General features: G+C 42.6%; 1 protein-coding gene across 2 annotated transcripts in view; it reads right to left on the bottom strand.

The window, feature by feature from the left end:
• The window catches only part of FAM222B (family with sequence similarity 222 member B), a 63,375-nt gene that overhangs the window by 14,019 nt on the left and 23,366 nt on the right, over positions 1-25,990 (bottom strand). Inside the window, exon 1 of one of the 2 annotated variants that reach the window (XM_029212299.1) lies at positions 24,753-24,986. The exons of the other annotated variant lie outside the window; for it this stretch is intronic. The gene's annotated coding sequence lies outside the window, so the exon portion shown is untranslated. Of the gene's footprint in view, positions 1-24,752; positions 24,987-25,990 lie in introns of those variants that run through there. 2 annotated transcript variants of the gene reach the window in all.

The raw sequence follows: 25,990 nt of genomic DNA, 5'->3' as shown, positions 1-25,990 counted from the left end.
TCAAATATTTCAGTCAGCACAGATGCTTGGGTGGGGAAAATGAAAACTAGAAAATACCTATCCACACAAACAACTGAAGGTCTTTATGTTCACAAGCTACAGATGCATTCGCTTGGCATTTGCATTTCCCGTAGACTGCCTCTCCGTACTGCTTTTGGTTAAGCCCATGTGGCTGCCAGATAAACGGCAGGCTGGCTTTCATCTGGGCCCCAGCTGAGGCAGGAGCACAAAGGCTAGGGCACAGTCTCACTGAGGTGAAGGAAAAGATGATTTCTCCCTGAAAACAGAACAACGTTCCTGAAGAGAGCTTGCCCTCATAGGGCCCGGCTCAGTCTATTCTCAGCCTTGGCTGGCGGCTGGGGCAGTCAGACATTTCCAGAGACAGTACAGTATATGAGTTGCAAAGGCTCCCAAAGTCCAACTTACGACCCCAGTAATCTGAACTTACTTTGTTTTGGGGTTTTTTTTTTTTTTGGCCACGCCCCATGGCTTGCCGGATCTTAGTTCCCTGACCAGGGAGTGAACCTGGGCCCTCAGCAGTGAGAGGGCGGAGTCCTAACTACTGGACCGCCAGGGAATTTCACCTGAACTTACTTTTAAAAAGAGGAAGGAACAAAGCATCCTAAGAGACAAATTAACTACTATTAAAGCAAACTCTGTTTGTATGTTTCTAGGGATTCACCTTGTTATTTCCTTTCACACAATTAGACCTCCAGAACCCAAAAAAAGAAAAAAATTGCTTTGCTCCCAGGGTAAATCAAGGAGGTGGTAGGCTGCAAGCAGCCCTCTTTGGGCAGGCAGTCCTGACGTTGTATCAAGATGGCGTGGTTCCATCAGTGAAGTCTTCCAACAAGACTCACACAGCCAAAGCAAGCAGACACTGATGTAGCCTTCGGTAGGGAAGGAAGCCTTGTCAACAATGCAAGCTCCCTTTGTACCAAGGACCAAGCTTTTTCCCAAACAACTAGAATGTACTAAAACACATTAAATTCCTTTCCCATACTGCAAACCCCAGAAATCAAGGTAGCATATTAAGGCTTTAGATCACAAGAAAAGAGGAATGGGGGAAAGCTCAAATGTTAAACAAAGACCACAAAACCTCTTTCTTTCCCTTAGAGGGCCCTCTCAAGTATGTGAAACTACCTTGTCACGATGAGTATCAGAGAGCTCCAGCTGGAAAGGCCAGGTAGCTGAAAAGATACTTTGTAAAAGAGGCTACTCAAACTGTGTCTAAGATAGCAAGTGCCGAAAGAACTGAAGAGTGAATGCCTCAATGAGAATGGAGCTGCCCCAGAGTTCTGGCACGGATTCAGTCTTTTCAGGTCTCTGGTGGGTGGGATGACAGTATGAACACACTGTGCCAACTGCAGTGCCTCAAGAAATAAAAAGTCTTCTGTTAGGGTCAAATGACTGAGGTGCTGCTCACAACCCTTCCCTTGTGAATGCTGATCTCTATTTAATAACCTCTCCCCTATGGTCCTAATATAGCTGAGGGCAAACTCTAAGGAAAGGAAGAGAATTAACAAATACTGGAGCCTAATATTGTGAAATGGACTGTGTGAGGGGCGTTAGTGATTTTTTCCTATTTATTTATTTAGGTATGTATGTATGTATGTCTGCCTGCACTGGGTCTTCGTTGCGGCGAGCGGGGGCTACTCTTCGTTGCAGTGTGCGGGCTTCTCATTGCAGTGGCTTCTCTTGTTGTGGAGCACGGGCTCCAGGAGTGTGGGCTTCAGTGGTTGTGGCTTGAGGGCTCTAGAGCGCAGGCTCAGTAGTTGTGGCGTACAGGCTTAGTTGCTCCGCGGCATGTGGAATCTTCCTGGACCAGGGCTCGAACCCATGTCCCCTTTGTTGGCAGGCAGATTCTTAACTACTGCGCCACCAGGGAAGTCCTAGTGATGTTTTCTTAATTAGGTCTCCCAACCTTTCTTGGAAGTAGGCAATAAATTCACTTGTCATCTCATCATCTCTAGCCTGGATTACTACAATAGCATTCCAAATGGTCTCTCTGTTCCACCCTTGCCCCATCACCCAATCTATTCTCCACAGAGCAGCCAAAGTAATTTATTTTTTTAAATTGGAAATCATATCAGCTCAAAAATCTCCAATGACTTGCCATCTCACTTAGAATAAAATACAAAATCCTAACGTGGCCCACAAGGCCTTCCATGATCTGTTACATGATCACTACCTCTCTGACCTCATCCTCTAACCTCCCCTGCCCCTCTTGCTGACTCTACGAGCCAAGCACACCCCCACCTCCAGGCTTTGTAATCCACCTGGAAAGCTGAGATACTGTGACGATGGAGGTACAAAAAACACATTCATTCAGCTCTCTTGCAGATACACTCTCTCCCTGTACCTTCTGGAAGGAACCAATCTATGATCACTGTAATCTCTGATATACCTAGTAAATCTTGATGCCTTGCAACCAAGAAGAGACGAGTGGAGGTTGTGGATCCTAAGAGTTGACTATAACATACTGCCCTTCAAGCCACAACTCTGGATTTCAAGAGGCAGAACAAGAGAGATTAAGTCAGCTAAACTGTGGCGAAAGGCATTAATGGATTTACTGACAGCAAACAAAGGAACAAAAATAAGAGGTGAATTCTGTAAAGACTCCAGAAAGTCAGTTTTTAGTTTGTGCAGGAAGAAGTAAATGAGTAAGAAAGACACCAGATCTTGGGACCCTCTATGATTATGTTCCCAACCAGAATCACCCAGCAAGTCTAGACTATTCTTGAGCTCTTACTGGCATTAACTGGGCTGCTAAGAGTACAGCCCTTAGTTTGTGAACCTTTCTTTAAGAGTTCTGCCATCCTTAATCTTCAAGCCCCCTGAGCAGTTTTACTGAAGTCAAGAATCAGATTCTGCCAGGGCAGGGAAGGCAGAGAATGTGGCAAGGTCACAAAGGGTATGATGAAACAGGAAGGAAGCAACTTCCTTCCACAACCCATTCTAGAAAGCAGGGATGCATAGTATAAAGCACTCCTCTGGAGGCTTGACAGCTGAGCACAAGCCTTTTATTTAAAAGCTTCAAACCACCCACACATTCTGATTACCATCTGGCTTTTTCTTAAACGTTAAATTCCAATACAATTTACAGCTGATATTTCCAGAAGCACAATTAGACCCAGAAGTCAACATGAGCTCTACCTTCTCTGAAAGGGCCTCAAAATTCAAGTCCAAAAAAAAAATAAATAAATAAAAAATAAATTCAAGTCCAGACTACTGAACAGAATCAAGTAGTAACCTGGTGCTCAGACCCAATGAGCTGCAGATGCCGCAGAGAAAGAAAAAAGATCTCCTTGGCAGAGCCTCTCTGGGCGCTCTCAGACAGCTTTCCCACCACCAGCTGGTCTGCTGCCTCAGCAGGGGGACGATGGTATTACCATGAGCACAGAGCTAAGGTGTCCAGACTGTCCTGGGGCATTTGCACAAGTGCTAGTTTCTCCCAGACTACCTCTAATTAAGGAACAAAAAAGCCCTGTCCCCACTGAGAAAATTCAAAAGGACTTTCACCCATGCCCCCCACCTCCCCCGCCCCACCGAGACTGACAGAGGTTTTATTAAGAGTTGTGATGTTACACTCTCTGCTTTTCCGGGTGGCATCTGATAAAGGACCATCTCTGCCTTAGGACAGGTTTGCCAGTAGGAAAACCTCCGCTGTCTGTACTGTTTGTCCCTGTTTATGCTTACGGCCACTGAAGGGTAGAAAAGGAGGAAAAGGAAGACTCCTCTTCATATTTTTTTTTTTTAGTGAGAAAAGGAAGGGAGAGAAATAAAATGCTAGCAAAGGCATTTTTACTTGGGGGCTGGGGGTGAAGCGATCTAGAGTAATCACTTCCCAGCATAGTCTCCCAGTGCCTTCCAGTACCCTTCTTTGCCAAGTCTCTCTCCTGCTTTCCTTTTCCTTCCCTGCCTTCAACCCCACCTTCAAAAAGAACCCCCCCCCACCGCCGCAAAAAAAAGGTTGACTAGCCCAATTTCTGATTCATGCTGTGGTCCAAAATTTTAAACGTGCCATTTATGGACTTTAATTAAAAAATGAAATTGAGAGCAGTGCCGTCTCTGAAATACCAAAGAAGAGAAAATGTTATGCCCCATGTTATTTGACTCCACTTTATAAAATATACCCAACAGTGAAAATCCTAAGCGCATGCATCTTAAGAGAATATGATTAACACTGAGAAACTGCATTAATTAAGAGTCATCACTATCTCTGATTAATAAGACTTCTCATCCATGAGGTAAAAGGCTTATCTAAAAAGACTACTTTTCAATAGTGGGGGTAGAAGTTTTATCCTACTGTTCCCCATTCTTTTACTCCTGGGGTCCAAGAAATTAGGTTAAAACCTAACGGAAATACTGCTCTGGGGAAAATAAACAGGGTCAAGGATGGCAAAAATTACATGTTTATCAAATCAGGCTCTGCAGAATCAGTCATCTTATGGTCTGTGTCAATGAAGTAATCTATTCAACCAGTAATTTTTGTCAGTCCAGGTAACTGTGAACTTCCAACTACCTTGTACTTTTCACTATTTACTCAATCTGAGTAACATTCAGTCATTGCTCAAAGGCATCTTTCTTCTCTATCTTTAACTCAATAGGGGACTTAAAGCCACTTGTAATTGTAACCTCACAACTCTGGGCTGGGAGAAAGATGGGTGTTCACTCTGGACTAACTTTGTTGAAAGCCCAGAACTATCCCTGCTGCAAACCATCTCCACATAGCTGAACACAGAGGCTCAAGGGGTTTGGAAACATTATTTCTTTTTTAAAATATTTATTTATTTATTTTTAAATATTTATTTATTTATTTATGGCTGCATTGGGTCTCCATTGCTGTGCGAGGGCTTTTCTCTAGTTGTGGTGAGCGGGGGCTACTCTTCGTTGTGGTGCATGGGCTTCTCATTGCAGTGGCTTCTCTCGTTGCGGAGCACGGGCTCTAGGTGCACGGGCTTCAGTAGTTGTAGTTCGTGGTCTCTAGAATGCAGGCTCAGTAGTTGCGGCGCACGGGCTTAGTTGCTCTGCGGCATGTGGGATCTTCCTGGACCAGGACTTGAACCCGTGTCCCCTGCATTGGCAGGCGGATTCTCAACCACTGCACCACCAGGGAAGTCCTGGAAACATTATTTCTAACTACCCTTTAGACCCATCACAACAGGTCCTGTTCCTATGCTGTTTCCCACCCCACCCTGGTCCCTAAAGGTGCTTTCTCTGCCAGTGCTTTCTTTAGCATGAATACTCTTTCCTAGATCCTCTTATTATTTATCTCATCTATGACCCAGTGCTTTCTCCTGAATTTGTTATTCAGGTCCTAGGAAAGTATTTGCCCTGGCCATTCTAACCTTTCAACTCAAGTGTGAGCTTCCAAAGACTGTCTTTTATTTATCCTTCCAAGTAACAGGGTCAGGAATGAGATTATTCATGTAACAGATGTTTAATAAATATTCTTGGCTCACATTCCAGAAGAATAGCAATACACTTTAACCCCAGGCTCTGGAATTTATCTGAATTTAGGTCCTTGAAACACATGGATAATACAAGTGCCAAAAAGTGTCCGCGCCTGTGTGTGCACAGGTGCCTTTACTCTGAGAGTGAGAGAGCAGAGGAGACAAAAACTGCCTAGGTACTTTAAAAAAAAAAAAAAAAAAAGGCCCAGGAACTACTTTTGCATTGTATTGAAAAGTATCCTTTGGGACTTCCCTGGTAGTCCAGCGATTAAGACTCCATGCTTCCACTGCAGGGGGCCAAGTTCAATCCCTGGTCTGGGAATTAAGATCCCACATGCCGTGCAGCAAGGCCAAAAATTAAAAAAAGAAAGAAAGAAAAAAAGTATCCTTTGGCTTCTGTACTTTCATCCCCATTAGGTAGAAATCAGTGTTCCTAAAACTGTGAAATGCAGGCTGTGTTCATTGCAAGCCACTAAATCAGAATTTGCAGTTTTTCATTATCGTATGTAATAGCCTTCAGTTTCCTATCAGGGCTGTATCACTATAACTTAAGCTGAACAATTTTAGAAAGGTAGACTGACCTTTGTATTTAACCACATTCATCATCACAAGCAGAGCTCTCAAGCTGGGTAGAATTTTACTCATAAGTACCTGGGACTGTGCCCAGCAAGACAATAAGAATAACAACGAGAAGAAACCGCTTCCTTGAGATAATACACAAATATTGGATTTTTACCTTTTATGATTTCCTGTAGAAACTTGTATCAAATCAGAAAGTTTCTGATTATTACTCAGATTAAATATAATTTAACAAATAACCTATAATTATGTGGCAGTTTTTAATCTTCAAAGCCCACATCACACATGAGTCCATGAAAAGCTGCCAGAGAAGCACAGATCTCACATCCAGATGGGGAAACTGAGGCATCAGAGCTAAATCATTAAAAAAAAGGAAATCTGTAGGAAAGATATCAAAGTTGGGTGCAATTTTAAGACTCAGGGTGTCTAAAAAGTCCTTTAATAGGCCTTGACTGAGCCCAAAACAAGTCAGATCATAGACAGGTATTCATTCTGGTTAAAATGAAAAAGGCAGTTCCTCAGTATAGCTTCTGTAATTTTATAGATCAAAGACAACATGGAAAAAGAATGTGAAGAATTTAGCAGGCTGTTAAAAAACTTTGGCAAGCATGTGTTTAAAGAACATCTAAATGAGCTGCTTACTCACACCCCTTCTCCTCCCCTCACCTGCACGGAGGCCGCATTCTCTAGTGACTCCCTTGCCTCAGAATCACCTCGCCAGAGTAGGCCCCCTAACTCAGTCTAGAGTCTGGCTTTCAAGTTTGAAGGGTGACAGAAATTTAAGAGACTTAAGGTCATTTAGAAAGCCTGCTTCATTTTTTTAAAAATGTGTTTTATTGAAGTTGATTTACAATGTTGTGTTTATTTCTGCTGTACAGCAAAGTGATTCAGTTATACATATATATATATATATACATTCTCTTTCATATTCTTTTCAGTAGAACCTTGTTGTGTATCCAGTCTATATTTAATAATAGTTTGCATCTGCTAATCCCAAACTCCCAGTCCATCCCTCCCCCACACACCCCCCTTGGCAACCACAAGTCTGTTCTCTATGTCTGTGAGTCTGTTTCTGTTTCATGGGTAAGTTCATTTGTGTCATATTTTAGATTCCACATATAAGTGATATCGTATGGTATTTGTCTTTCTTTCTTTTCTTCTTTTTTTTTTTGGCCAAGCTGCATGGCTTGCAGGATCTCAGTTCCCCAACTAGGGGTCATACCCAGGCCACGGCAGTGAAAGCCCAGAATCCTAACCACTAGGCCACTAGGGAACTCCCCTTGTCTTTCTCTTTCTGACTTACTTCACTTAGCATGATAATCTCTAGATTCATCCATGTTGCTGCAAACGGCATTATTTCACTCTTTTTTATAAGCCTGCTCCATTCTGAATACGTAACTACAAGACATTATTATTTATTTTACTAAATAAATTTATTTATTTTAAATTTTTTGGCTGCATCAGGTCTTCGTTGCTGTGCACAGGCTTTCTCTAGTTGTGGTGAGCGAGGGTTTCTCATTGTAGTGGCTTCTCTTGTTTCGGAGCACGGCTCTAGGTGCGCGGGCTTCAGCAGTTGCAGCACGTGGGCTCAGTAGTTGTGGCTTGTGGGCTCTAGAGTGCAGGCTCAGTAGTTGTGGCGCATGGGCTTAGTTGCTCCGCGGCATGTGGGATCTTCCCAGACCAGGGCTCGAACCCGTGTCCCCTGCATTGGCAGGCGGATTCTTAACCACTGCACCACCAGAGAAGTCCCTACAAGGTATTATTCTAAAACAAATCTAGATGAGAGTGTTTGGACCTGTGTGTGCTTCTGTTTCCTCACCCCGGTGCCAAGGTATCTTCCTTTTCTGGGTCTAAAGTGCCTAATCCAAAGTTCACTGCTGGGTTTAGAAATTTCAAGAGACATTTATAAACCCGTATTTTTGCTATGTAATGAGTAACACTGATTTATACTGCCTATATATATATATGTATACGGTGTAATAATAATTTTGTAAAATTTATTATATATACATAAAAATTATGAAGTCATTTGTATTTCACCATTAAATGCATTACAGCACTTTGTGGGGATAAATTCTCATTCCTGGACTATCTAGTTCAGGATAACATTCTACTTAGCTTTCATTTCTTGAATATAAAACGAACAGAGCCAAGGAAGTAACTTAGGAAAAAACTGGGTGGCAAGGGCAGTCATTTTCTCATAAGTTTTCAAAAGGGGAAAATTCACATATAGATAAGTGTCAAATGAAGCTCAAATCACCTGAAGAAATCTGGATTAACAAGAGGCACATCGAAGTGGTTAAGAGACAAGACTGAGTTTGACTCTCAGCTCTGCTGCTTACCAGCTATGGGACCTTGGGAAAGAAACAACTTCATCTGTAAAATGGACCTAGTTCATGGGGCTGTTGTAAGAATTAAGTGAGTCTAACATACTCAAGTGCTTAGGACGCCAGTGCCTGAACATTATTCAAATGTTGGCTCTTATCACTTTCTTAATCTGTCAAAATCCAGGTCACTTTTTATTTTGCCAACACAACTAAACCACCACCTTACATTTTATATAGTTCTTTATACTCTGAAACATGTTTGCATACACTATTTCACTTGAAATTTAAAACAATCTTTTAATCTATATGGAATAAGTATCATTCCCTTTCCATAGATTAGCAGGTTTAGAAAGATTAGGTAACTTGTCTAGTGATATGTAGCTGGGATAGTGGACCTCATATCGACTCTCTGTCATAACTCCTAGACTTGTGGCTCATTCCATTAGACAAGTATTTTCTAATCTGTAGGCCTGACCAGCCTTTAAAAAAAAAAAAAATCACAAAGTAACAGAAGGAATGCTTATTGTTTCATGACTCTATTCCAGCTATTTAAATTATGTGTGTATTTATTGGGATGCAGTCTTTATTGTGGGCACAGATGAAGATGTTCGAAAAACACCGCACTATACCACGGCTGCCTCTCAAGTCTTTATTTATTCGGTACCTATCACAGCCTTCTTCTTACACTTATTATTTTTTTTTTTTTGCGGTACGCGGGCCTCTCACTGTTGTGGCCCCTCCGGTTGCAGAGCACAGGCTCCGGACGTGCAGGCTCAGCGGCCATGGCTCATGAGCCTACCCGCTCCCTGGCATGCGGGATGTTCCCGGACCGGGGCACAAACCCGTGTCCCCTGTATGAACCCGTGTCCCCTGTATCGGCAGGCGGACTCTCAATCATTGCGCCACCAGGGAAGCCCTTCCTACACTATTATATACAACAAAAACATACAATTCTAAGCCATGGTTTTGTTTTTTAAGTGTAATTATCGACTTTCCTATGGATTTGGGGAACTACTTGTCCCACATCAGCACTTCGCTCTGTTACTCTATTATACTGTTATACTCTGTAACTCTTTGGCTAGCCTAACACTTTGGAATCAGCTTTTAGTGAAAATTCCTTTAAAAAAAAAGGGGCGGGGCAGCAACTATAACCAAGGTAAGACTGCAGTGGGAAAGTGACTACATAAAGGCAAAGAAACGCTTTAGGTTCGAGTGGTCAGACTTTCTTCCCCAGGGGAAAGCTCTATCATTCACACTGAGGAAACTGTATCAGAGAATACTACAAGTAATGATCAAACACAGTTATCTCTCATTCTCAATCCTCGCACAGAAAACTCTTCCCTTCCTATTCTCATGCTCTTTCCTGAATGTGAGAAGTAAACCTTGCCTAACTGTGAACGTACTCTCAACTCATACCTTTTCTAAGTCTGTTTCCATTTTGGACATGCATACTATGACGGAAGCTGGGCATCATACAGCCCACCAAGGTCTCTGACAGGAAGCATCCCTCTGCTCTTTAAGATGTTCTAAATTTGGCGGGCTGAAAAGGAGCTCACACTTTTCCATGGCTATGCATCTAGTATATCCACCATATATTCATTTGGTCTGTTACCTTCTTAGAACTAGTTCTCTGTACACAATACCTTGAGCTTACGTGCCTTAGATTTCTAGTGTAGAGTTTCAGTAAGCCTAGTAAATTCAGCGCAGGTAGGGAATGAAGTTATGCTTACAGTAAACACATCACCCTTCACTGTATTAGTATTATTAGGGTTGGTTTGGCAATAGGCAGATTTTAAGGTAATAGGGCGAGGCATGATTGATACACTAATACGTTCTGTTCATTTAGGCCCTTCCTTCTGCCCCAGCCTGAGTAGAGGACCATGAGGAATTCTGATGTATAACAACTTTGGGGGAGGGTTTCTATAGCCTTAGTGAAAATCAAAAGAGCTCGCCTTGCCATTTCACTAAGACTCACTATCACTTGAAGCTTTATGGCTCACACTCCACATATCCAAGGAATTACCAGGCTTCTGAAGCCTACGGTGTTTCTGAAAGCAGGAGAGGCTGCTAAACCTCAAAAGCACCCAGGAACTGAAAGCTTACTGAGGAAGAGGAGCAACACCTCCTCCCACACCCTGCAAACTACCACAACTGGATAATGAAATTCAGAATACTGGCTGTATCCACAGCAAGAAGAGAGAACAGAGAGACAGTCCCTGTCCCTGCTGGAAGGATACTTTGATAGCTAGAGTAAACACCCACAGAAATAAGATTCTGAACTTAGCTTTAGGAGGCTTCCTCATTTCAGGAACTGCCTTAGGAAACAAAACAAAAACTAACAAAGTAGTTTTAAATTTTTCAAGGACTCAAAGTACTACAGCTCACTCACAGATCAACCCATCAGCAGACTGGCCCTGAGAAATTCCATAATCATTCATCATTGTTATATGTCAGTGTGTGACCGGTTCTAACTGGTCAAACATGTGTCTTATACGAAATATTAAGTGCCACCCAAACAAAGCAATTTAACTCAAGATTATTTTAGCACTAAGTGAATCAGGAAAAAGTATATAAATACACGTTTTATCTTACAGATGTCTAAATGAGCTGTCTTCCTTTACCTCAAAGATACCTCAAAGAAATGGCTAACACTACACAAATTAACATTTTATAGACAGTGGCAGAAAACAAGTTCACAGCTCTTCTATTCCTGGTACATGCCTCCTTTACTCAGTGTACCCATTCACTGTCCTAATTTCAACTCCGTCAACTTCTCGCTCTGGGGTCTCCCTCACCAACTAAGTGTCCTAACCAACTTTCACCCAGTTCCCTGTTTCAACTGGATTAGAAAGAGAAGGTACCCAAACAGAGTACAGAGTGAGGAGGGTATCCACAAAGTTGAGGGTGGGGAGCCCTGATGTGGGGAGCCAGAACCCAAGTGGCGTGAGAACATCCCCAGAGGGGATGGACGCAGCGACTACTTCCCATTCAATAACAATGAGCCCCAATAGGGTCTGCTCAGATCTTGGCTTCTAAATACTAAATCCTCCGTAACAGGAACAAAGGCGCCTTGGAGAAATGGCTGAAGCAGAGAAAGTACTAGATGAGGCTGGTGCATACTACTGTGTAGGAAAGGAAGTGCTCAAAGAATAATGGTGACATGTCAAAGAACACAGAAGCTACAGGATGCTCAGCTGGTGAGGGAAACTCCAGAAAGATAAGTTTACACAGTAGAAATTAAGAGGGAACAGAGAATGGATACACTGAGTGAAGGAGGCATATACTAGGAATAGAATAATTAGAAACTTTTTTTTCTACCACTGTTCAAAAGATGTTAGTTTGGGTTAGTGTCAGCCAAACCTTTGAAATAAAAGGACAGCAAATCACTTAGGCATCTTTAAGGTTAAACATACAGTTATGTATTTTTTTTTCCTGATTTACTGGCAAAATCTGGGATAATTTGAACATCAAAGTAAATAAAGATAACAGACTAAATTTAACAAAATGTAATAAGTTGAATAAAATAGGAAATCATGAGTCCATACTAATGTAAGTAAACTAGTAAACTGAAAGGCTTAAGAGGAAAAGGATATTTGCATGGTTTCAAATTGTCTCCTCCCAAAATACTTAGTAATTACAAAGGGAAAAGAGTAACTTTACACTGGAAATGCCTAGCAGGCACCACCTTAACCAAGTGATCAAACATTCCCAGTTACAGAACAAATAAAAATTCTGCACTTCTTGAAATTATGCAATGAAGAACACAGCATCACTCCTGTGATATTCCTGTTAAAGACATATAACCTAAGTTAAACACGAGGAACCATTAGACAATCCTAAATTGAGGACTTTCTACAAAATAACTGTCAGTAGTGTCAAGGTCGTGAACATCAAAGAAGGCCTAAAAAACTGTTCCAAATTAAAGGAGACCAAGAAGACATAAGAAATAAATGCAAGATATGATCCTCAACTGGACCCTTTTTGTAATAAAGAACATTACTGGTACAGCTAGCAACATTTGAGGGGGGTCTGAGAATTATCTGATGGCAACGTGTCATTGTTAACTTCCTGATTTTGATGGCTGAATTGTGCTAATGTTGGAGAATGTTCTTGTTTGTAGAAGATAAACAGAGTATTCAGGGATGATGATGCATCAAGTCAGCAACTTATTCTCAAATGATTTAAGGAAGAAAAATATTCTCTGTACTGTACTTGCAACTTTCTATAAATTTGAGATTGTCTCCAATTTTTTTTTTTTTTTTGGCTGTGCTGGGTCTTTATTGCTGCGTGCGGCCTTTCTCTAGCTGTGGCGAGCGGGGGCTACTCTTCGTTGCGGTGTGCGGGCTTCTCATTGCGGTGGCTTCTCTTGCTGTGGAGCACGGGCTCTAGGCGTGCGGACTTCAGTAGTTGTGGCACACGGGCTCAGTAGTTGTGGCTCGCAGTCTCTAGAGCACAGGCTCAGTAGTTTCGGCACACGGGCTTATTAGTTGCTCCGCAGCATGTGGGATCTTCCCGGACCAGGGATCAAACCGGTGTCCCCTGCATTGGCAGGCGGATTTGAACCACTGCACCACCAGGGAAGTCCCTGTTTCCAAATTTTTTACTAAAATTGTTAAAACAAACAAAAAAAACCAAGATAGCAGTGTTGAAATCTGAAGAGGGGGGGTGTGGAGATCATAAAGAAAAGTTGAAAAGAGTGGTCTGTTAGAAACCATTCTCATTTTATCTCAACGCAGGTGACATCTTTGAATTGGTGAGTGCCAACACTGGGGTTCTTGCCTTCTGGAATAGGTTTCCTGTATCTTTCTGCCTCATCAACTTCTAATTTCTTTTCAACACTTATCTGCATAACATTTTCTCCTGTGCCTGCACTTCAAATTCTCTCCCAACCTCCACTCTGTTCTGGCAATGCTTCCACTAAGTGGCATTCATGCAACTCTCTTACCCTAAAGATGGAAAATTTCACCTTTAGAAAGGTTCCAAAAGCAATGTCTTATCCTGAAGGAGGCACTATTAATGAGCCTCCTTTCTTTAGGCCTGACATTCACTAACATCTCCATCAAGTTCATGTTTTAGTGAGAGTTTTTCAAGGCCTTTCCTTCTAAACACATATAACCTACGCTCCAAGGGAAAGCCTTGTTATATCTTCTGGACTGTAACAGGGTTTTGACACTCTTTCCTCCCACTATACAAAAAGTTTCAAATGACATCATAAGCTTTATCTCCAGACTTCCTGAAATGTAGCAACTCTAACTAGCTTCTCTACTTTCACACCAGCAGCAGCTGGCAGGCAGAGTCTTGGTTATTCTACAGCAGAAGGGTTTTCAGTAACAATCAATGAAGAGCTTTGAAGTAGTACAAAGATGATGTTTATCACTCATCCTTTCCTCTTCTTTCCTATTTAGGGTGATCATGGAAGTTTTGGAAGAGGAACAACTATATTATAGCCTGTCTCCGAGCAGCCACGAACTTTCTCCCCCCTCCCCTCCTTTGGCTGTGCCACGCGGCTTGTAGGATCTTAGGTCCCGGACCAGGGACCAGGGATTGAACCCGGGCCCACGGCAATAAAATCTCCAAGTCCTAACCACTGGACCGCCAGGGAATTCCCCTTCCCTTACTTTAAACAAACACTAACAAAAGCAGACTCCTAAAATGCGTGGCCATACTCTTTGGCACCTTATCCTCAACAAAATTTTTATGCAGCCACATCCATGAAAATATCTAAGGAGACCGATAGGCCCTTGGGAAGAGAGCCTAGCAACAAAGGACACTAAGGTGAGCAACAACATCCAGAATGAAAGCAGCAGCAAGTCACCTAGAGATCGAGGAACAGCTCTAGCTGGAATCAGCTTCACTCTTTTCGTGTTAAAGAGAGAAAATTTTGCTTACTAAAGCCAATTCAGGGTAACCATCAAACAACAACAGAGAAAGGGGAAATAGCAAAGGAACTTCATCATCTTTAGAGAAAGACAAACTATTTCCTTTTGTTTCTTCCCTCTTTCTCTACCTAACAAGGATTGTTTCCAAAGACATTATGCAATTTTTTTCAAAACCACAAACTAAAATTCCTACAGAGCTAAAGAAACATGTCCTCAGTGTCATACTGACTTTTTTTTTTTAATTTATTATTATTATCTTTTTTTTTTTTTTGGCTGTGCTGGGTCTTCATTGCTGCGTGCGGGCTTCTCTAGTTGCGGCGAGCGGGGGCTACTCTTCGTTGCGGTGCTCAGGCTTCACACTGCGGTGGCTGCTCTTGTTGCGGAGCACGGGCTCTAGGTGCGCAGGCTTCAATAGTTGCAGTGCACGGGCTCAGTAGTTGTGGCTCATGGGCTCTAGAGAGCAGGCTCAGTAGTTGTGGCACACAGGCTTGGTTGCTCCGTGGCATGTGGGATCTTCCTGGACCAGGGATCAAACCCGTGTCGCCTGCATTGGCAGGGGAATTCTTAACCACTGCGCCACCAGGGAAGTCCCCATACTGACTTTAGTGCCCAAAAGTTTTCTTTTGCACTTTTAGTGCAAGCAGAGGACTAAACTGCACCTTGCTAATTACTATAATCTTACAATAAGCACATACTCCTGTGAATGACATTTAGTTCCATCTCAGTCTATTCTCCCATGATAAGCAGCAATGACCTCAAGGGTATGATGTCAGAATATAAAAAGCCATTAAGGCTGCTCCTAACAGATTCTTTTAAAATATGATCCTACACCGCTCTTCAAAAGAAGGACAATATGTTTTAATTCTGAAATGGATTTTTACAATGCTTTGACCTCCTATCTAAAAGAAGTCTGGAAAAAAAAGTAACTGCAGTGGAGTGAGGGAGTGAAACATGTCACTCTGGTTATTAAAATCCATCAAGTTCATACTTCAGCCTTAGGATAACTGCAGCCAAAAAACTGACTCGCAAGTAATTAACACCACTGTCTGCAATAAAAGTTAATTGGACACAACTGAACTAACGCCCTAGTCATGGGGAAGCCGCAACTGGCGAAGAGCCCACTTCTCCTGTTCCTTCAATTTGCAAACAAAACTGCTAATGATAATCTGTGGACAAACAAGAAATTGCTCTCATGGCTTCCCCACTGCAAATCACTCAGCAATTCCAGCTAATGCCCAGGCATGTTGGGCCAAGAGAAAAATCATTAACCAACACTTCCTTGGATAAAGATGAATTTTAACAATAACCAAGCCCATTAAGGCTGAGAGTTGCTGAGAACTGTTAACTTTCCCCGGACACCCTAAGTAAAGCAATGTGGCCTGATCTCCACACCTTAGTACTATACACGAGACGTGCCCTGTGCCACTAGCATGTGGTAGTAAGAAGAGACATTATGCAAGGCTGGGAGCTACTGTTACACAAATAATTTATCTTCTTGTAAGAGAATCCTGGGTAATCTCATTTTTAGACAGGCAAATGGCATTGCAGATCTGCTTCAATAGCAAAGATTAAATCGCTTCTGAATTGACTTTGGAGTTGATAGATTCCTGCTGCCTGACTCATCTGCCTTCAATTCTGGACAAGAACTGTGCCCTTTCCCCTGGAATTAGTATCAGACTCTCTGCTTTTCAATTCTGTCTACAGCCCAAGAGACTGACACTCCTAAGGGTATTATGGCATCTTAGGTAGCCAGTCTTACAAAAGGGGAAAATTGTGGTCTTTATATCTACAATGACCTGTAAAGTGGGCAGGAGGCAGTAACCTCCTGAGGTGACAGAAGGTAAAAGAGAAAAACAAGTACAAAGTACTACCTCTGCTTATTTTTTCTTAGGTGGTCTGGGCTCTATCCCAGCAAGGAGGTGGCTAGAGAAATTACTAATGCAATCAGAACCATCCCCAAGGAAGCAGCTGGACCAACTGTCCACTTGGTATACTTTTCAATAAAAGTTATTTTGGAAGGTTGCAGTTGACTTCCTCTAGTCATCAAAATACAACATTTTCTGATATGAAATATGGAAAAGCCTAAGAATATCTCATCCAGTATGTAAAAAAGAGAAGGATCTAGAAACTGTAACATGGATAGTAAAGTGAAACAGGAGTTTAACCTGAAAAAGAGGACAATTAGTAGGAACGTCATTCATTCATTCATTCACTGGGCACCTATGATACACTAGGCACTATGGTAGTAGTAGTACTATATATTAGGAATACAGATATGGCAGACAAAATCTTGATGAGGTATGTGATTAATGTGATCATTTCATAATATATACAAATATCAAACCATTATGTTGTACACATGAAACTAATATCATATTGTTTATCAATTAAACCTCAGGAGGGACTTCCCTGTTGGTTCAGAAGCTAAGACTCCACACTCCCAATGCAGGGGGCCCAGGGTTGATCCTTGGTCAGGGAACTAGATCCCACGTGCTGCAACTAAGGGTTCACGTGCTGCAACTGAAGATCCTGCATGCTGCAACAAAGACCCAGCAGCACAGCCAAATAAATAATAAATATTCTTAAAATAATAAATAAATAAATAAATAAACCTCAGGAAAGGAAGGATGGAAGGAAGGAAGGAAAACAGAGTTGTTTGAAAACCCGAATAATGAAAAAAATACTTCCAGGAAACAATGAGAAAGATGGGAGAAAACAATATGGGTCATTGAAGGCTGAGTAAGAATTTACCAGATTGAGACAGGTAGGCCACTCTACACAGAGAAAACTAGCATAATGAAAGGCATGCAGTTGTAAAACTAACTGGCTTGTTTGGGGAACCACAAGTGGTCTGGTATGGAGAGGAGAGTGTCGGGTGTATGGGCTAAACCTGGAGATGAGCCTGATGTGTTAAATTATGAAGAGCCTTATATTTTATACTAGAGGGACAGAATAGCAGATTAAAAATAAATCAGGGGGCTTCCCTGGTGGCGCAGTGGTTGAGAATCTGCCTGCCAATGAAGGGGACACGGGTTCGAGCCCTGGTCTGGGAAGATCCCACATGCCGCGGAGCAACTAGGCCCATGAGCCACAACTACTGAGCCTCCGCGTCTGGAGCCTGTGCTCCGCAACGAGAGGCCGCGACAGTGAGAGGCCCGCGCACCACGATGAAGAGTGGCCCCCGCTTGCCGCAACTAGAGAAAGCCCTCGCACAGAAACGAAGACCCAACACAGCCATAAATAAATAAATAAATAATTTTTTTTTTTTAAAAAGTAAAATAAGATAAGTTTTTAAAAAAGATTTTAATAAATAAATAAATCAGCAGGGGCTTCCCTGGTGGCACAGTGGTTAAGAATCCGCCTGCCAATGCAGGGGACACGGGTTCGAGCCCTGCTCCGGGAAGATCCCACATGCCATGGAGCAACTAAGCCCGTGCGCCACAACTACTGAAGCCCACACGCCTAGAGCCTGTGCTCTGCAACAAGAGAAGCCCCAATAGTGAGAAGCCCGCACACAGCAATGAAGACCCAACGCAGCCCAAAAAAATAAAAAAATCAGCAGAAAACTAGCCCTGACATCTTACAGACTAATTGTGATGATTAAATGAGATTATATTTATAAAGTGCTTAGTACAGTGCCTATGCTCAATGATGGTAGTTATAACTATTATTAGCTAATGTCGGACTTTATCCTGAAGCCATGGGGAGATAGGAACAGGTTTTAAGGACAGTAACATGATCAGATGTCTATTTTAAATAAATCTGCTGGAAGTGTGAAAGACAAATGGGAGATGGCAGAAGTCATTTAAGTGGCTATAGTGATTTCGAGGTGAGAGATGATGAAGATCTCAAATAAAGGTGTCATAAGAGGGCTGTCATACAAAGGAGGGAGCAGCTTTATCTCTGAGCTCCAGAGATCAAAAATAGGTTAATAAAGTCTGAAGAAAGGCAATTTTCAGTGAACATAAACAATAATTTGAGCTTATTCAACAGTGGCACAGCACTAGAAACACTAAAGCAAAAGCAATGACCCCTTCATTAAGAACGACGGAAAAGGGTTTATTTTCAGTAGCTAAGAATTTGGACTAGACGACCACTAAATCCAATTTCCAGATTCCAAGATTCTAAATCACTTACAGAGGTGGTTTTGTAAAATCATTAACAATTGCTTACATTTGTAGAGAGGTTTACAATTTTCAAAGTGCTTTCACATTGATTCTCTAACTTAATTTTCTCAAATGCCCTGAGATAGTCTGGGCAGGTATCATTAGTGCCATTTTCACAGATAAAGAAATTAGGAAAAGCTAGTAAGTGCCTGGACTTCAACCAGATTTTCAGACTCCTGGCTCTGTGCTCTTTCCATTCTCACCATTGCCGCCAACATGGTGCCCGTGTTGAAAATCCATTCTGAGAAACGATCCCTCTTTGGTCACCTGTTCCAGTGTTTATTCTCAAAATCAGTAAACTCTTCTGCATGTCTTATTTTTGTTGTTCAGAAGTTTCAGCCTATTCCTTTGCCCTCGTGTAGGTGAATAAGAGCTAGTCATCTATCTTTATACAATGTTCCTTCATATTTACATATTATAAAATGTCTGTCATGGGCTTCCCTGGTGGCACAATGGTTAAGAATCCGCCTGCCAATGCAGGGGATATGGGTTCGAGCCCTGGTCCGGGAAGATCCCACATGCCGCGGAGCAACTAAGCCCATGCGCCATGACTGAGCCTGCACTCTAGAGCCCGCGAGCCACAACTACTGAGCCCAAGTGCCACAACTACTGAAGCCTGCGCACCTAGAGCCCATGCTCTGCAACAAGAGAAGGCACCCAATGAGAAGCCCGCGCACCGCAATGAAGAGTAGCCCCCGCTTGCCACAACTAGAGAAAAGCCCACACACAGCAACAAAGACCCAACGCAGCCAAAAATATAAATAAATTAATTAAAAATAATAAAATAAAACAAAATGTCATTTCTCTAATCTAAGATAATTAATCCCAATTACTTGAGTTTTTTCACATAAATATTATTTCCCTTAAAGTAGTTAAGTAATCTGATCCTTAATTTAGTACTAGCTCCAGGAAGATAATATTCTCTTCCCATCACTCCAATTCTAATCCCCAGATATCTATTCTATTAAAGAGTACTTCCTCCAATTAATTAATATCAATATTTATTGAGTACCTACTATGTAGCAAGGCACTGCTCCAGGAGCTAGGGACTCAGCAATGAACAAAACAGACAAGAACTCCTGTCTTCATGGTGCTTCCATTTGTACATGAGGTAGAGTGTGAGGGTCAGATTAACGTAATGAATAGGTAAGTGACATAGACTATTAGAAGGTGATAAATGCTATGAAAAAAACAAATGAAGCAGTGTAAGGAGATGAGGAGGACTGGATGGGGCAGCAACCTTAAATAGCATAGTCAGAGTGTGGTCCTCACTGAGAAACTACTTTCTCCATGCTTTATCTGCTAGTTTCAGTGCAAGGCAGCAGTACAGCTTTTAATTACATAAGAGACCTTTTTTTAGCAATTAAACTATAACTAAAGTAGTTTTTCCCCCCTCTCATTTCAAGTTTAACTCTTAGGTACTTGCACATTTAATAAAAAGCAATTGATCAACTTGTTTTGAAGAGGAAAATTTTGTTTCTGTAATGCTGAAATACTCTTCAAGAAATAATGAAAAAAGTAATGCAAGCCCACCAGCACACACACAAAGACTGCTGCCGGATGCAACTCTGACTTTAATAAAGACTAGCATTTCTCTAGTTGTGGGGAGCTGAAAGATGAGCAGCTGTGGACAGATAGGGGGATGGAGGGAGCTGGTAGAAACAGAATTTTAGAGAGCTACAAAATTGGCATGCAGACTGAAGTGGCATCAGCCTCTCACTTCTAGGTGCACTAAGGAACAATCTCTCCAGAACATACTATGAATGATAAGAACGACACTTTTCAGTTGGGACATTTGTTCAGCTTGGAAAAGAGGCAAAAATTAAAATATAGCTTGCTGAAAAAGCAACTTGTTCCAACTTCATTTTGCCACAGGATATGGAAATAGGGAAAGCACTTTTCTTAAGAGGAAAGGTTCCTTTCATCTCTCTGGAGAAATGTCCTAACACAGTATCACACTCCAATCGTACCATACCTCACAGGGACTGAATGAAGCCTAAGTACTAAAATCCTCAGTAAAGCACTTTATTTATTTATTTTTTGCGGTACACGGGCCTCTCACTGTTGTGGCCTCTCCCGTTGCGGAGCACAGGCCCCGGACGCGCAGGCTCTGCGGCATGTGGGATCTTCCCGGACCGGGGCACGAACCCGTGTCCCCTGAATCGGCAGGCGGACTCTCAACCACTGCGGCACCAGGGAAGCCCCACCTACTTGTCTCTTGAATGACCAGACAAAGAAACAAAATTTTAATCAGTTTGTTCAGTTGGAAAATCGCAGTTAAAAAGCAGAGGAGGGCTTCCCTAGTGGCGCAGTGGTTGAGAGTCCGCCTGCCGATGCAGGGGACACGGGTTCGTGCCCCGGTCCGGGAAGACCCCACATGCCGCAGAGCAGCTGGACCCGTGAGCCATGGCCGCTGAGCCCGTGTCCGGAGCCTGTGCTCCGCAACGGGAGAGGCCACAACAGTTAGAGGCCACAACAGTGAGAGGCCTGCGTACCGCCAAAAAAAAAAAAAAAAAAAAAAAGCAGAGGAAGTTAAAGCTATTGCTTAAAAATGTGGCCTAGGGATATGTTTGGATTTTACTTGTCTACACTTTGCCTGTTTGCCCTTCTGCATGAATAATCAAGAACTGACTGTATGCTCTGATCAGGAATGAACCCTTAACTAGAGTTCTGCCTGTATGTTGGTAAAGATGCCTCCTGCCCTTTTCAGCTAGGCTTAAATGCAACAAACTCAGTCTATGACTAAATTTGATCTAATCAGCCACACACCCCCACACCCACACCCCGGCCCCGGATCCATCGGCACCAAATTTAATAAAACTTCAATTTGGCCTTTCCGTTACATCTCTTTTATTCCTCCAGCACCTCATCTTGAACCTTTCTCCTTCTCTTGACTGATACTGGCATCTTGGTCTTTGGATTCTCTGCACAACTAGAGAAATAAAAACACCTTCTCAGGGTAGAGATAGGAAAATTTCAATCATTTCAAATAGGGACCCTGAAAGGAGTTCTTGGAGAAAAGAATTAAATATATTAGAAATTCAGAGAAGGGAAGAATTCAGAGACCTTGGCTCTGGGTCTGGCTTCGCTACCAAATCACTTTCTAAGTTATTTAGACATTCTTGAGGCATTCGTTTTTCCTGCCTCAGAGAAATGCTGAGACCACTAAGAGAGTGCTTATTTCATTCACTGGATGAAAACTAATCCAAAAGTAAAAATATTTATGTTAATACTGGAAATGATTCTTGGGCTGAAGGAATTCTTCTCTTAACCTTCTGTGAGTTGTTATATATTATACCCTACAACCCGACATTTAATTTCAAGGTACAATATAATATGTACTCAAGGTACCAAATAATTCCTTTAAGCCAGGCTCAGGTCCTCTCTTCTATTACTATATGTATTGACAGATGATGAAATCTCTAATTAGGCAAAATTCTAAGATGTGACCAAACAAAAGGACTGTCCAGTATTCATAAAATGCTAATACAGAAAACAAAGTTGGGGGAGGGAGCAAAGGCCTGGATTCTAAAAAACAGATGAGCTATTTGGGTGTTTGGCTTAAAAAAAAAAAAATGATGGATTAAAAGTTTATATCTAAAAGGCAACTCTATTTTGAATGGCTCTAACAATCCCATAATAAGTGCAGTATCAAACAAGTCAGGGTAATTAATTCAGTGGACTCTTCCCCTTTCACTGCCAGATTGAACAGCTCTGAGGATAATCTCCTTCATTCTCCCAGGGCTCAGTTGGAAGATTCATTATTTATGCCCTCAATTGTTTACTCTGTCCTATTTTTCCATCCATCCAGGCCCAAGTGCAGCGTTATCACTGGCCTGTTTCCAAAACGAATGTATTAGTTCACTGCCTTACTAGTTACAAACTCAAAGATAATCGAATAGTGGTATCTTAACATTGGAGAGCAACTTCATCCCACCACTTGATCCAGGAGAGAAGTTAATGATAATGCTGACCCAGGTTACCAAAAGCTAAGTTATTTTAGATGGATGAAATGAAACACACAAGTTATTCTAGTCTTGTATTTTTGTTTTTTTGAACCACTGAGCAACATATATGCACATCCAACAGGATTCTTAAAGGGCAGTATCATTAGAAAGACAGCTCTGGCCCTCACCAAGAGCAGACCTGTAAACTATTGAGGATTAAACTGATTGAGATGCACTTTGCCTAGCAACCATTCATTAGGAAGAGTTCAGTAACTCACCAGCAATCAATTCCATGTCCTTATCTAAGCCATAAACAGATAACAGACTCCACCAAGTCCTCTACCCTCTGGATTCAGACAGCAAACAGCTTCCTCAAAAGATTCAGCTTCCAAGAGTCAACCTTTGGGGGAGGGGGTTGTGCTTAAACACACAAAATATTGTCTCAGACACCTGACTGACAGAGCTGAATAGCTAAAAACTACCACCAGCCCCATCTCCATATGAATGCATTCATTGTCTCCCAGGTCTTTTTGCCTCTAATATTTTCTCACCTTGAGCAAGCTTTTCCCAATTCCAAACCTGACAACACTCAAGCTGATTATCATGAGAATCAAACAACGCCAAGGGTCCAATCTTTTCCTTCACCTTCTCAAGGGGACCGTTTTATACTTCTGATGCGAATGGGGGATTGGGCTTGAGTCTCCCTTTAGAGAGAACATAGGACCCTTTTTCTTAACACATTCTAAGCTGTGACTCACAGAAATAAGCAGGATGGATAAAAACAGATTGCTAAAGAAAAATCAGTGGACTGAACCTCAGCTGCACCATGTCCCCTCAACCTAAGAGATTATGGAAAGTCATGGGGGGATTCTCTTTGCCTTTCAATTTAAACATGATTCACGGAGTCTTAAGGGATAAATGGGTAATAAACTAAAAACCCAAAATCTAACAAAGGTTTACTGTGAATCTACTTTTTTTTTGCACAACTCTATATTAAGGCTACTTGCGATTAAAAAAAAAAAGTATATTAAGTTCCTGATCCCTAGTAAGTTTCCGCAACTGAGATGGTTTCCTACCCCATCATCCCTAGTCTTTATAATACTTGCTTTTACCCCAAACTGCTCCTTATTGATTAGAGATAAAATAAATCAATGCAAAGAAAAAATATTAATATAGCTTAAATGGTAAAACAGCTCCAGCATATTAATTCTATCTTCAAAACTGAACTCCAGTTAGAACAATTTCTGGAAACTGAACCTGGATTACAAGACTGAACTCCCAATCATTTCAATTAATACTTACCAAAGTGCTGCCAAAAAAATTGGTATTTCTCACTTTTGGCATTCTAGCTCTTTGCTAATCAACATTAAGATAAATCTGGTCCAAACAAGTTTACCATGAACACTGCCACTCAACACACACACACACACACACGCGCACACACACACACACCCTCCTTTGTTTCTATCATAAATTTTGGGTTTTCTATCTTCAACGGATAACTTTCCTCTCAATTAAAAACCTATAAAGAGGTTCCTGATTTTGGCTGAAGATGAGCTCTGTCCTTCAGAAAGAAGGGATCCATACATTGTAGAAGCAAAGGAACTCAAGACATACATATAAATTGTAATGATGCAGCCACACGAATTCATGGGGGTGGCGCTTTAAAAAATAAATGAATTAAACAAAATTCATCTGGATTTGTTTAAAGTTTTGGTTTTTGATGACAGAAACTAATCCCTCTGAGAGCCTATGAATGAGAAATATACAGATGGAGAAAAAGATAAGACTTTTAAGTTTCAGTAACAGCAAGGTAAGTTTGCTTGCTCTAGCTAGGTTTCTCCAACAGGGCTGAGTGCTACACAAAGCCGGTAACACTGTACTCGGGGAGAGACTTTAGCAGAGTTAATCGCTAACAACTATCAGGATTTCCTTTAACTACCATCTGACGGGGGCTGATCCCTCTTTCCACTAGCACCTCCTTCCTTTTCAGATTGTTTTTGCTGATTAAGGCAGTCCCAAGTAGGAAAATGGTGAAGACAGCCTTAATGGACACGGATGCAGAACAGTTCCAAAAACCCACTCCTATCCTAACCTGCTTTTTTTTTTTTTTGGTTTACTGCATCAGATGCCACACAAGAAAGGGCTCCTCTTTTTTTCTTCAGTTCATTTTACTACGCGACCGACATCGACACATCAGTAAAAAGAGATGAGAGTCCTGAATCTCCTTACCCTGCTGCACGGGTGAGATGAAGGGAGGGAAAGAAGAATGAAGGGTAGAATTAGAAAATCAAAATAAACTGATTAGATGGGGAGCTCTTACTTCCCATTCCATTTCCCCCTTTCTCACAAGGTTAAGTCGGCTGAAGTCGGGGTTGGTTAGAAAAAGCACACACACCTTGAGCCCTGGAAGGGAGGGAGGTGAGGTTCGCTCCGCAGCGCTCGGTGGGGCTCCGGGCTCCGCCCCGCCTGCCTAGGGCAGCTCAGCCCTCCTCGCCTGAGCCCCGGGAGGATGCAAGAGAAGGGGTTTCTAGCTGTCTTGGCAGGGGGAGGGGGAGGCGGCTGCTCCGGGTGCCAGGCTCTCTGAGCGCAGCACTCCGCGGCGCGCCGACACCCCCTCCCCCAGCCGGCTACCGCTCGCTCCCCCTTCGCCGCCGGAAGCCAGCCCCGCCCCCTCAACTCCATCCCGGCCCTTCTCGAGCCCCCTCCAGTCCGCACAGCCAATGGCGAGCCAGGGAGCCAGCGGAGCGACTCACCAAACAGCCAACTGGGGAGGCCCACTGGGAGGTCAGCCGCCCGGGATAGGCCAGCTACCCGCGGCCCCGGCCCTGGCACGGCTCCTCTTTGTTAGAGCTGCCCCCATCTCTCCAGGCCCCCACCCCGAAGCCTGCAGCCCGGCATCCCGGATGGGCCAGGTGATGCGGGGCCCCTTCTCCTGCTCCCCCGCCCACGCCCTGCCTGGGTACTAGGAGTGACCCCCATCCAGGCAGTACCTCCCAGAGTGCATCAGACTTCCACAGCAATAGCCATCCGGAGACACCTGAGAGTAGAAAGATGCTCCCCAGGCCTCTCTGCCTCGCCCTTCTTTTCTCAGACTAACCAACTGCACTCCCTCATAACAGTGCATAGATTTAGGTTTGCATATTAGATCAGCTGCACACATCAATCCACCCTGTCTGAAACTCCTGCTTCCCGTGACGCAGAAATTAGGGGGGAGGGGGGCGCATACTGGGAAGGGATTTATCTGGAAGTTGGTGCGCTGGGAGAAGGAATACATCAAATCATCTGCAACGAACAAAACACCAAAGACACACACTCAGTTGGATCCAACCCACCTCAGATACAAGCTATCTACATCCAATTAAACCCAGGCTAACCACTCCCTCAGCAGGTTTCAGTACAATTAGGAAACAAACATCTAAGTCTTGTTCAAGCCATACACCTAATATTAGAAAAAACTCTCAGGAACTGCCAGGCCTCCGCATAACTGGCAGGTTGCATCAACACTTCAATCACTAATGTCAATGTTAAGGGCCTAACACTGCTGGGATGGAATATGCTAAAGACTGTCGAATATTTTCTTAGGTATAGCGGTGAAGCAGTAGTAGGGGTTCACTTAAGAAAAACAAAGTGGGG

This window comes from Monodon monoceros, unplaced genomic scaffold, assembly GCF_005190385.1.
Source record: "Monodon monoceros isolate NGI ecotype Baffin Bay Population unplaced genomic scaffold, NGI_Narwhal_1 Super_Scaffold_9, whole genome shotgun sequence".
In the NCBI taxonomy this organism is placed as follows: Eukaryota; Metazoa; Chordata; class Mammalia; order Artiodactyla; family Monodontidae; genus Monodon; species Monodon monoceros.
Note: the sequence above shows the minus strand (reverse complement) of the source record. Positions and strands in the feature narration are given on the sequence as shown.